A 13,497-nucleotide genomic window follows, 5' to 3' on the forward strand; every position below is an offset into this window, starting at 1 on the left:
ATTCCATGTTAACGACTACAGATTAGCGAGGATGTCAGAATTTTTTTTCTTATCTGAGCTCCTGAATAAACTTAACATTGCCAGTGGCTCACGTCCAAGGTATGGTCTAAATTTACATGAAATATCACATTACAAATGTCTGAAGGTACATGTCATGGATAATTCATTTCATATGGGTAGCCTTTTAGACTCTGAAGGATATGCAATCAAGTCCATTCCCCCAAAGGAATTCTGAGTCTCTGTGAAAAATACATTTTAAGCTTTAAGGAACTTCTGTAGCTATAGTGCATCATTTGGTTTTAAGAATTGTTTTCTATTCTCTGTATTTTTGGTATATCTTTCCGTATTTTTTTTCTTTTAACCAACCATAACAACACCCATTTTATTAGACTAAAACTAAATTAATTTTAGGTTTATTTTCTTTTTATATTTACATAGAACAAAAATGGTTCTTCAAATACTTAAAATATTTTTTTCTGGAAAATTGGTAATATGTAATGACTTGCATGTTGTATAAAGCAGGCATCCTCATCCTGGATGCAGTATATTTTCACATAAAAATGATGAAGATGTGTTATTTTTGACAAGATCTGTGCTTGATTATAGTCTTTGTTCCCCATTGCCTAGTACTCTATGTCACAGCTGTGATGCTGCCTTGAGTGGCAGATTTCTCAAACCATAGAATTTTTTTAAAAAGTGCTTTACATTAGTTTTTTTCATTATATTTTCTTCTTTGATATGTAGCAGATATAGATTTCAATATTTTTTCCAATCTTTTTGCAATACTACAATAGCTTCTAATTATTTCCAGATTTCTTTTAAAGTTTCCCTTCTTCAGAGGTACAGCTTCTGCATAAATTGAGTGATTTTATCCCATAGGATTCTTCAAGTTTTTATAATAAAGCCTTATCAGATATCACTTACATTTTTCTGTACCTTATCTGTCAACAAGAGAGGTTTATTTTCTTAAATACTAAGACATTTTTTATTTAAAATACATTACTAGTTCACCTGCTTTAAAAGTATAAAGTAACAAATTGAAATTCTTAATAGCTAACAAACTTCAATGCTTGGCAGTTTTGAAGTTATGTTTCATTTATTCTTCTGATTAACTAAAAGGGATTTTCCCCACTATGCTTTAAGTTTAATCAGGATCATAACCCAAGGGTCTGCAAAGGACGCATTTTAAGAGTGAGTAGTGTTGCAAGGAAAAGATCTGTTCCTGATTCCTTTTCTTAAGGAAAGACTTGGATTTTAGACATTACACATTGCATACAAGATCTCCCAAGAGACGCCACCTGGAGAATTATGAGGGAAATTTCACATTTAATGAACAAAAATGATTGATTTACTTACAATTAACAAATAAAACGTCTTATGAGACTCTCATAGAGATAACATTTCAAAACTTCAATCTTGCAGTTCAGGTGTAAATAGGTTTTGAAAATAGTTTATTTGAGAAGCTGTGGAACTGTAAATGGTTTACAAAAATGAAATTGTGCTAGATTACTTTGATAGCGTTAGAGAGAGAATTACAGAATTAGTGGACAAATTAAACATAGTAGATGCAAACACTGGAGTGAATGTACAGTAAAGCAGATATGAGCTTTGCAGTTTATTATGGTATCAAAAGTCCAAAATAATATTGGGCAATGTACACAAAGTGGATTGGAGAATTTCTAGGCACTCTCTATCACTATGGTGAGATTTCACTTAGAATACTATGTTTATTTGTAGTCACTTTAACACTAAAAGATGTAGGAAGGTTGGAAGAAATGTATATAAAAACAACAAAGAATCTTTAGGAAGAATGACTGATGTAGGGCTTTGGCTATTCAAAAAAGTTGCATTGGTTTTATTATGGTTCAGTTAAACTGATTTAGTTAAATGGTGCAAATCCTGATGTGGACACACTTATTTCAGTTTGAGTGGTTTATTTTTTGGTTTAGCTTAAGTCAATTAGGCCATGTCTACACTACGAAATTAGGTCAAATTTATAAAAGTTGGTTTTGTAGAAAGTGTTTTTTATACACTCGATTGTGTGTATCCCCACACAAATGCTCTAAGTGCATTCAGTTGGCATTTGGTCAACGGAGTGCATCCACAGTACCGAGGCAACTGTCAACTTTTGGAGCGTTGCACTATGGGTAGCTATCCCACAGTTCCCGCAGTCTCTGCCGCCCATTTGAATTCTGGGTAGAAATCCCAATGCCTGATGGGGCAAAAACATTGTCGCGGGTGGTTCTGGGTACATATTGTCAAGCCCCACCTTCCCTCCCTCCCTCTGTGAAAGCAACGGCAGACAATCGTTTTGCACCTTTTTTCCTGGGTTACCTGTGCAGATGCCATACCACGGCAAGCATGGAGCCAGCTCAGCTCACCATCACCGTATGTCTCCTGGGTGCTGGCAGATGCGGTACTGCGTTGCTACACAGCAGCAGCTCATTGCCTTTGGCAGCAGACAGTGCAGTGTGACTGGTAGTCATCATCACTGTTCTCCAGGGCGCTCTTTTAGCTGAGCTCTTTTAGCTCTTTTTGACCTCAGTGAGGTCAGGCAGGGACTTGGGCAAACATGGGAGTGACTCAGCCGGGTCATTTCCCTTTTAAGTTTCGTCTCATGGCGATTCAGTCCTGCCGGCAGTCCTACTGCACCATCTTCTAATGAGCAGCCAGGAGATGACGATGGCCAGTAGTCGTACTGCACCATCTGCTGCCAGCAAGATGTATAAAGATAGATGAAGTGGATCAAAGCAAGAAATAGACCAGATTTGTGTTGTGTTCATTTTCTCCTCCCTTCCTCCCTCCCTCCGTGAAATCAACAGCCTGCTAAACCCAGGGTTTTGAGTTCTATCCTTGAGGGGGCCATTCTGTTTCTTCTTGATGCAAAGCCGCCCCCTCTGTTGATTTTAATTCCCTGTAAGCCAACCCTGTAAGCCATGTTGTCAGTTGCCCCTCCCTCCGTCAGGGCAATGGCAGACAATCATTTCGCGCCCTTTTCCCTGGATTGCCCCAGCAGACGCCATAGCACGGCAAGCATGGAGCCCGTTCAGCTCACCACAGCAGTTATGACCATTGTAAACACCTCACACATTATCGTGCAGTTTATGCAGAACCAGCACCTGAAAAATTAGGCGAGGAGGCGACGGCAGCGCGGTGATGAGGACATGAACACAGATTTCTATTTGGAGATTATGGTGTTACTGGGGCAGGCGCATGCCATGGAACGCCAATTCTGGGCCTGAGAAACAAGCACAGAGTGGTGGGACCGCATAGTGTTGCAGGTCTGGGATGATTCCCAGTGGCTCCGAAACTTTCACATGCGTAAGGGCACTTTTATGGAACTTTGTGACTTGCTTTCCACTGCCCTGAAGTGCAAGATTACCAAGATGAGAGCAGCCTTCACAGTTGAGAAGCAAGTGGCAATAGCCCTATGGAAGCTTGCGTGGCCAGACAGCTACCGGTCAGTCAGGAATCAATTTGGAGTGGGCAAATCTACTGTGGGAGTTGTTGTGATGCAAGTAGCCAATGCAATCATTGACCTGCTGCTATCAAAGGTAGCGACTCTGAGAAATGTGCAGCTCAGACTAGATGGCTTTGCTGCAATGGGATTCCCTAACTGTGGTGGGGCTATAGACAGAACCCATATCCCTATCTTGGGACCAGACCACCAGGGCATCCAGTACATAAACCACAAGGGGTACTTTTCAATGGTGCTGCAAGCACTGGTGGATCACAAGAGACGTTTCACCAACATCAACGTGGGGTGGCTGGGAAAGATTCATGATGCTCACGTTTGTAGGGACTCTGGTCTGTTTAAATGGCTGCAGGAAGCGATTTACTTCCCAGACCAGAAAATAACTGTTGGGGATGTTGAAATGCCTATAGTTATCCTTGGGGACCCAGCCTATCCTTTAATGCCCTGGCTCATGAAGCCGTACACAGGCACCCTGGACAGTAGTAAGGAGCTGTTCAGCTATAGGCTAAGCAAGTGCAGAATGGTGGTAGAGTGTGCCGTTTGGACATTTAAAGGGTCGCTGGTGCAGTTTACTGACTCGCTCAGACCTCAGCAAAACCAATATTCCCATTGTTATTGCTGCTTGCTGTGTGCTCCACAATCTCTGTGAGAATAAGGGGGAGATGTTTATGGCGGGGTGGGAGGTTGAGGCAAATCGCCTGCCCGCTGAATACGTGCAGCCAGACACAAGGGCGATTAGAAGAGTACAGCAGGGCGTGCTGCGCATCAGAGAAGCTTTGAAAACCAGCCAGGGTACTGTGTGACACTTCTGTTTGTTTCTCCTTGATGAAAACCCGCCCCCTTGGTTGCTTTTAAATTCCCTGTAAGCCACCTGCCCTCCCCCCTTCGATCACAGCTTGCTTGCCAAGGAAATAAAGTCACTATCATTTAAAAGCATGTATTCTTTATTAATTGATTATAAAAATAGGAAGATAACTCACAAGGTAGCCTGGGTGGGGTGTGGGAGGAGGGTAGGAGGGAAGGAAAAGGCCACTTTAAAACTTCTTGAATGACAGCCTTCTGTTGTTTGGGCTATCCACTGAGGGGGAGTGGTTGGATGCCCGGAGTCTCCCCTCTCCCTCCCCCTCCCCGCTGTGTTCTTGGGCTTCTGGGTGAGGAGGCTATGGAACTTGGGGAGGAGAGAGGGCGGTTAAACAGGGGCTGCAGCGGCAGTCTGTGATCCTGCTGCCATTCATGAACCTCCACCAGACACCGGAGCATGTCCGTTTGATCCTGCAGTAGCCCCAGCATTGCCTCATGCCTCCTCTGATCTTCCTGTCGCCACCTCTCCTCACATTCATCGGCAACTTTCCTGTACTCTGCTATTGTGTCCCTCCACACATTCTGCTGAGCTCTGTCAGTGCCAGACGACTGCATGAGCTCAGAGAACATTTCATCGTGCGTGCGTTTTTTTCACCGCCTTATCTGAGATAGCCTTTGGGACGGAGGAGGGAGGCTTGAAACGTTTGCAGTTGCTGGAGGAAAAAAAGGGAGTAAAGTATTTTAAAAGATACATTTAACAGAACAATGGCTATACGCTTTCACGGTGAACAACACTATTCACATTACATAGCACATGTGATTTTGGTACAAGGTCGCATTTTGCATCTTATATTGAGTGCCTGCGGCATTGGTGTTAGAGATCACACACGCAGTGCCGGACAACAGAATTCGGCTTGCAGGCGGCCATGGTAAGCCATAGTCTTTCAGCTTCTGCAACCTTCATAACAGCAGTGCCTTCCTCTCCCATACTAAGCAAAGCACGTTGAGTTGGCCATTTAGTGCTGTGGTTTTCCTGTTAATGTGCAGCAGCAGAAACCAAACTAGCCCCCCCTCCTCCCCGCATCCAATTCTCTGGGATGATTGCTTTACCCTTCCCCCCACCGCGTGGTTGGTATCCGGGAAGAGAGATAAAGAATGGATGTTGCTTGAATGCCAGCAAACACTGGGATGCTATATGCTGCCAGGCTTTTTTATGCAATCATACCAGATTACTTGCTACTATCATGGCATGGTAAAGTGTCCTACCATGGAGGACGGAATAAGGCTGCTCTCCCCAGAAACCTTCTGCAAAGGCTTTTAGAATGCCTCCAGGAGAGCTTCATGGACATGTCCCTGGAGGATTTCCGCTCCATCCTCAGACATGTTAACAGACTTTTCCAGTAGCTGTACTGGCCACGAATGCATCCCAAGTCCTCAGGGCTACTTAATCATTAAAAAACGCTTGCTTTTATAACATGTATTATTTAAAAAGGTACACTCACCAGAGGCCCTTTCTCTGGCTTGGTTGGGTTGGAAGGGTATTTCAGTCAGGGTGATAAAAAGATCCTGGTTGTTGGGGAGAATGGTGTGCTGGGTGCTCTCCTCAAGCTCATCCTCCTCCTCCTCATCTTCCCCATCCACAAAATCCTCAGGCATGGCGGAGAGTACCCCATCATCGAAGTCCATGGACAGGGGTGGGGTAGTGGCGGTGTCTCCCCCCCCCCCCCCAAGAATTGCATGCAGCTCAGCGTAGAAGCGGCATGTCTGGGGCTCTGTCCCAGAGCATCCATTTGATTCTTTGGTTTTCTGGTACGCTTGTCTGAGCGACTTAAGTTTCACGCGACACTGTGTTGTGTTCCTGCTGTAGCCTCTGTCCCTCATGGCCTCAGAGATTTTTTGAAATGTTTTGGAATTTTGTCTTTTGGAACATAGTTCTGATAGCACGGATTCCTCTCCCCATACTTCAATCAGATCCAGTACCTCCCGTTAGGTCCATGCTGGAGCTCTTTTTTGAATCTGGGACTGCATGGTCACCTGTGCTGATAAGCTCGCCTGGCCAAACAGGAAATGAGATTTAAAAGTTCCCGGGGCTTTTCCTGTACACCTGGCCAGTGCATCCGAGTTCAGAGTGCTGTCCAGAGAGGTCACAACGGTACACTGTGGGATAGTTCCCGGAGGGCAATACCTTCGAATTGCATCCATGCTAACCCTAATTTGAAATGGCGATGTTGATTTCAGTGCTAATCTCCTCATTGGGGAGGAGTACAGAAATCGGTTTGAAGAGCCCTTTATGTCAAAAAAAATGGCTTCGTTGTGTGGACGGGTGTAGGGTTAATTCAATTTAACGCTGCTAAATTTGACGTAAACTTGTAGTGTAGACCAGGCCTCAGAAACAGGTTTAGGATAAACCCTGGTAAGCCACTCTTAAAGCAAAATTAGAGTGCCCACATAGGTATTTGCATTCTATATCAATTTAAAAACAGAATTAAATTGGTGCAACTTTCTGATCTAGATAAACCCTTATATGAAGTAACTCCAGACTTTTAAACACTTAAACATGTGATTAATTACAGCATGTGACAGTCCTGCAAACATTTAGACGTGTTTCACTTTAAGCACATGAGTAATCCCGTTGACTTCAAATCAAACACATGCGTAAGTGTTTGCAGGATTCAATTTAAATGTGTATAATTTGGACAGGACTGTAACATGAAAACCATTTGGAAATATTTGAAGCATGTAAACATCAAGGAAGGGAGAGGAATTTGTTTGGCATTCTACAAGGGGAAATAGTTGAAGCTAATGGTTTGTAATTAAGAATCTATACATTTAGGCTGCTGTATATAAGGATGATCCTCCTAATAGTGACATCTGTTAGACTGCAGTGTTCTTTCAAAATAAGCAATCAATTTTTATTATTTATTTATTTGCTCTATAGTCTGTACAAAGGCGTGCCTGTCCTTTACTCTTTGTGCTCCTTAAGGCATTTTAAAGGTTCAGTTGTACAAGTAGAATATTCTAGGAAGTCACAAATATAACTTTGACTATGGATCTTGGCATCTTTGTTGTCTCCGAAGTGCAAGGTGTATCGGCTCCTCATAAACTATTTGACAACCTCCAGTTACTACAAACAACCTGAGTTGTTACTGCACAACTCTTTCAATCACAGCCTGACCTGCTACAGGTCCTGGTTTTCCAAGGGGTCCCTTAGGAATGGTTCTCCCGTTACAAGTCCTTCTTTCCTGAGGAACTGGAACACCAAGGTGGGTGCAAAATCCAAACTCAGGGATTTCCTTATAAGGGTATCAAGGTCCTTGAAGGGGTGTGTTCGAGTGGACAAACGCTACAGTGGACCAGAACAGGCAGAGACTGAAGCTGGGGCCCTCTGCAATATTAAGCCTGACACGAATAAAAAAGTAAAGCCATCCCCAGAGCCAGACTGCCTTAGTAGAGAGCTGTTGGGTCTGCAAAAGCTTTAAGTAGGGACTAATTTTATTTATTTTAAATGGAAGTGTTAGACATCATCTGAGCCTGGCCCTTATTACTGCTAATGACACCAAACAGAAAGATTACACTTGGAGTGGGGATGTGGGAGGTAACCAGTGTAGGAACCCTTTGAGACAATTTCTCTCACCTATGTTTCCTGAGAGGACGGAGCTCAAATCCTGTGATGTGCCCAGGGGAAAAATGCTGGACTAGTCTCAGCTCAGTAGGGCAGTTAAGATGGGTTAGTAGAGCAGAGGGGGATAGATGGTTGTAGTTCAGTCTTCAGGTTCTGGATCAGCCCTGAAATTGGTGGAGGACAAACTATAAAAGCAAGAGGCTGGTTTATGACACCAGAAAGAGTTAGGGGAGGAGCTGGAAGAGAAGAGAAGTGCAAGAACTTGCTTTGGGACCTCATTTGAAAGTAAGTAGAGGGAGAGGAGGGTATGGGCCAGATTCAGATCATGTCTTGGTCTCACATTTAAAATAAATAAATGAGCCACTGTTTAAATCTTATCCACCCTTCGGGTTTAGGATCTCAAAATATATATACCCTGGTGACTTTTATAGGTGTTTATTCCCTACTTGACAACACTGAGGAATTCTTGGGAATAGGAAACCACATATACTTTTTATTTGGAAAAGCACAATAGATACCTATTTACATAATACAATGAAGTTAGCAAAATCCCAGCAGTGTTGTGGAGGGAATGGTCGACTCCAAAGTCCCAGTTATTAATTGCCCCCAGCTTAATGAGGCCTAAAACTGTTGTTCACAAATTAGTTCTCACCCATCTAAACCTCTGTCATGAATCCAGTTAGAATCCATCTAGGAAGAGGCTTCCCTTAACCTGTCTGCTGCAGTCCAGCAGTGTCCTCACTAACAGGTCTTGCCCCACTGCACCAGAACCAGGCAGTCACAGATCAAAGTCAGCGCACCTAGCTCAGCTGCTGCACAGTTCTGATTCAACAAAGTCATCTCCGCATAGGGTCCAGAATATTTGGATAGGAAACCCAAAACAAGGCAAAGTCTGTACAGAATGTTTGGTCGCTGTGGCAGAATTTCTGGTTTGTTAGTTGAATTTGGGCTCACTACCCAATGTTCACAACCTGTTTTGTCAGGATGACACGCTTTCCCCAGATTATATCTTTCACAGTCTCTCATCCATACATAACTATATTTACATGCACTATTTAATACTTCCAAAACAAGATCACAAACTCCAAAACAATAAAGCATAGTGCACTGTACAGATCAGCACTGGATTGAATTATAGTATGTAAATTAATCATAGAATCATAGAATATCAGGGTTGGAAGGGACCTCAGGAGGTCATCTAGTCCAACCCCCTGCTCAAAGCAGGACCAATCCCCAATTAAATCATCCCAGCCAGGGCTTTCTCAAGCCTGACCTTAAAAACTTCTAAGAAAGGAGATTCTACCACCTGCCTAGGTAACGCATTCCAGTGTTTCACCACCCTCCTAGTGAAAAAGTTTTTCCTAATATCCAACCTAAACCTCCCCCACTGCAACTTGAGACCATTACTCCTTGTCCTGTCCTCTTCTACCACTGAGAATAGTCTAGATCCATCCTCTCTGGAACCACCTCTCAGGTAGTTGAAAGCAGCTATCAAATCCCCCCTCATTCTTCTCTTCTGCAGGCTAAACAATCCCAGTTCCCTCAGCCTCTCCTCATAAGTCATGTGTTCCAGACCCCTAATCATTTTTGTTGCCCTTCGCTGGACTCTCTCCAATTTATCCACATCCTTCTTGTAGTGTGGGGCCCAAAACTGGACACTGTACTCCAGATGAGGCCTCACCAATGTCGAATAGAGGGGGACGATCACGTCCCTCGATCTGCTCGCTATGCCCCTACTTATACATCCCAAAATGCCATTGGCCTTCTTGGCAACAAGGGCACACTGCTGACTCATATCCAGATTCTCGTCCACTGTCACCCCTAGGTTCTTTTCCGCAGAACTGCTGCCTAGCCATTCGGTCCCTAGTCTGTAGCAGTGCATTTTGTTCTTCCGTCCTAAGTGCAGGACCCTGCACTTCTCCTTATTGAACCTCATCAGATTTCTTTTGGCCCAATCCTCCAATTTGTCTAGGTCCCTCTGTATCCTATCCCTGCCCTCCAGCGTATCTACCACTCCTCCTAGTTTAGTATCATCCGCAAATTTGCTGAGAGTGCAATCCACACCATCCTCCAGATCATTTATGAAGATATTGAACAAAACCGGCCCCAGGACCGACCCCTGGGGCACTCCACTTGACACCGGCTGCCAACTAGACATGGAGCCATTGATCACTACCCGTTGAGCCCGACAGTCTAGCCAACTTTCTACCCACCTTATAGTGCATTCATCTAGCCCATACTACTTTAACTTGCTGACAAGAATACTGTGGGAGAGTATTTAATCTTGACAGAGCTAGCTCTTCCCATCTATAGAGGAAGTAAAGAGCTTCTTTTCCCTTTGAGCCTTTTATCTCTCTCAGGCTTACACGAGTGCCTGTGCCTTGCACTCTGAAATTCAGGATCCTCTGGCAAGAGCCATTTGCCTGGTCTCCCAACCGCAAGCAAGAGAAGTGGGACTTTACTCCCATTAAATCCTTATTCATGGTGGGAATGTCTTCTGGCCCATCCTCGACCTCCATATCCTGACCATCTGCCTCTGTTAATGTAAGTTTCAGAGTTTATTCATTTCTTCATGCTGGCCAATTTCCTTTGCTAGATTGTTCTGTGGAACACCTGCCTGTATATCCCCACACCCATGGTACTGTCAATTTCTCTGATTTGCCCTCAGTGATCAGCACTCTCTTGTCTTTGGTGCCTCATTCATACCTAGGTCTTCATGAAGATCCTGGTTGTTCCAGGGGCCGGTTTTTATCTGGAAGTGATATACCTCTATGCCTATCTCAATGACATCCTGATCTGGGCATCCTCTGTGCTCCTACCAGACCAGTCATAAAAGAGAAAACTATAGTACCTTCTATCCCCTCACTTCATAATCTGTCAAGATATTTCTCACTGACTGCCCTATCAGGACATTTGTATTTGTGAATGGTCTTAGATACCAGAGTGGCAAAGGCTTATACTGGATATATCCTGCAAAGACCTTGTAGGTAAGAAACAGTTATGTGGTACATCCTGAAGAGTGGAGAGAGCTAGCTGGTTCCAGGAGGACAGAATGCATGGAGTCGTGTCTATTAGCTCTCACCCTCCACCTTACAAGTGTAGTCTGCTACACCTCAGAAAATCCTGACTTACAAAGGTTAATATAAATTTTTCAGACGTGTAAACCAGATAAAATCTTGAAATTGTGGAGATGCACTAATCGTTCCATAGTGGATATTGGGGTTAATAATCTATCATTTAAATTTGTCAATTTTTGCAGAGTATAATTGCAGACTCCATGACAAATGGCTTTCTGTGCTTCAAAGGGAGACAGAAAAAGGTGAACATAAGTTTCTCTGCAGGTCAAGGAGATAAAAGGCAGCTGAAGCCTTAGTCTCCCCAGACTGTACCCACCATGATGGCATCTTTGTGCCATCTATAAAAAGCCTCACTTGGAAAATGAGATTCATACAGATTTTGCTTCAAAAGTTCCTAACACTCTTTCATTGCCGTGATTTACCTAATATCCCAAGAGGTCCCCAAATTTGCTGGTTGCCTTCCAGGAGCATGTTGCCAGTCATTCTGGAACTCATTCATTATGAGAGTAGGCAAGTACAAGGAGGCGTCTTTGATAAGAGTCCTAAAATTGGCTTAAAATTTATGTGGAGGACTAGCCCACATGTAACCTCATGTCTTTTCTTCTCGCTCATCAGCAGTTAGCTGCAGAACCTGGAAAAATAATTTCTCAGGTCCATATTTTCTATCTGATGTCTACCCTAACAGTAGGAATGAGTGTGTGGGGAGGGGATGAAGGAGGGTAAAGGTAATGGTAATAGAAGTAATGGGAGGGAGTTGGAGTGTTTAGATCCTAATCCTCACTCTGATCAGTGTTGGCAAGTTTGTTTAGGCTTCATTCCCTCTCCAGATCCATTCTTTCTGCCTTAAGGAAACACTTTCTGTAATCAAAATGAAATTTCCTATGAGCCTTTACTTTGAAGATGGTTTAGGTCATGATTTTAGAGATGTGATGTGACCACCCCATTAGTAAGAAATCTTGCAATATGAAATTCAAATCAAGGATAATCCTAGGGTTAAACTACATGGATTTCATGAAGCCTGGACAGTTTTTATAAAACCCAGAGAACCTGCCCTCAAGAAAAGGAAGGTCACAACTATAGAGTTGACCTCAGACTTATTTTTCCAGGCATATTCAAGGAACAGAAACAAAAGGACCAAAATAATTGAATTGTTTCTCTGAAAAGAAGTTATGATTAAGGTACTGTATTTGAGGAATTAACTAGGTTATTAAAATCTTAGAATTGAATATTCAATTAAGGTTCAATGTTGCAATAAAAATGAAGGAAGAAATAAAATATTCAGACTAATTAAGTTACTGGGGAGACAGACAAGAGAGGACTACAATAAAGATAATATTAATTGAGATTTCAGCTCTCTCTTATAGTGGAATGAGAATTGCAGGATGATTTTTAGATCTCCTAAAGTTTACTTATTCACTTATTAGAGTTTGTTGAGACATTGGACAGACTTTAAGGGTCTCTAATCTTTATAATCAGAAACATTTTAGTTGTTGAATCTTGTTATTGAAAATGTTACCTTTTACTACTATCACAAAATTTAACACATTGTCCCTGAGCATTTCACATTTAATATCAAAAAGCAAGATATTGTCAAAGGTTAACTTGGAAGACCATATCAAGTAAACTGATTTTAACTGTAGCGATGGTTCTCCAGTGCTTCTTTGCACCTTGTGCAGTCATATCCACCTGTGCAAAGCAGGTGTAAAATGCTACCAAATCAGAATGGTAGCATTTTACATCCACTTTGCACAGGTATGATTCACTACACAGGGGCAGTGTGACATGTCAGGCCCTTATTTTTTTAAAAAAGAGAATAAAAATGGAGGGTTTAAAAGAAACACTGTGGAAATACAGTCAAATAAAAAAAAGTAAAAAATGCAAAGACAATAGAGAAATACAGTACCTGTACAATTCAAAAATTAAAGTTTCAGCTAAATGGAAGCAATAACAACACACTATTTTTAAGTACAATTCTCTGTTACTGACACCTCTTAACCTAATGCAGCCAGCCTAACTCTACTCACATACCGCACTTCTATAAGCAAATGAACAGAAGTACTGTGAACTTCCTGCCAGGAAGTCTTGTACTGCTTCTTCCCCCTTGAGAGAAGAGATTGGATCAAGCAGTCAGGGATGCAAGGCAAAGTGGGAGGTTAGACCAGTTATAATAATGGTTTCCTATCAGATGAGAGCAGGAGGGCCACTTAGGTCTGGCTTCTTCAAAGCATCCCAATTGTTCCCACCTCTTTGCTTCCCTCCAAATACATGGAAAATGGCTACTCCTGAATATTTAGAGCATATTGGGAATGGACAGTAACTACATTCAATTTCTAAAGTGGCACTGGCGGGTTGAAACTGAGGAGAATATTTGAAATATTTTTTTCATCTTAATAGAATTTGATTTGTTAATGGTAATCTAAGTCATCTTTAATAGTTATTTTTCATACTTTTCAGTTAATTGTTATATTGGCTGCTCATCTACCACTGATAGAATTTCAGTTATTATGTTACAGAAGTACGAA

General features: G+C 42.5%; 1 protein-coding gene across 6 annotated transcripts in view; it reads left to right on the forward strand.

Moving 5' to 3' along the window:
• The window catches only part of NBEA (neurobeachin), an 848,387-nt gene that overhangs the window by 441,555 nt on the left and 393,335 nt on the right, over nucleotides 1-13,497 (forward strand). The gene's annotated exons all lie outside the window — the stretch shown is intronic.

Source organism: Lepidochelys kempii, chromosome 1 (assembly GCF_965140265.1).
Source record: "Lepidochelys kempii isolate rLepKem1 chromosome 1, rLepKem1.hap2, whole genome shotgun sequence".
NCBI lineage: Eukaryota > Metazoa > Chordata > Testudines > Cheloniidae > Lepidochelys > Lepidochelys kempii.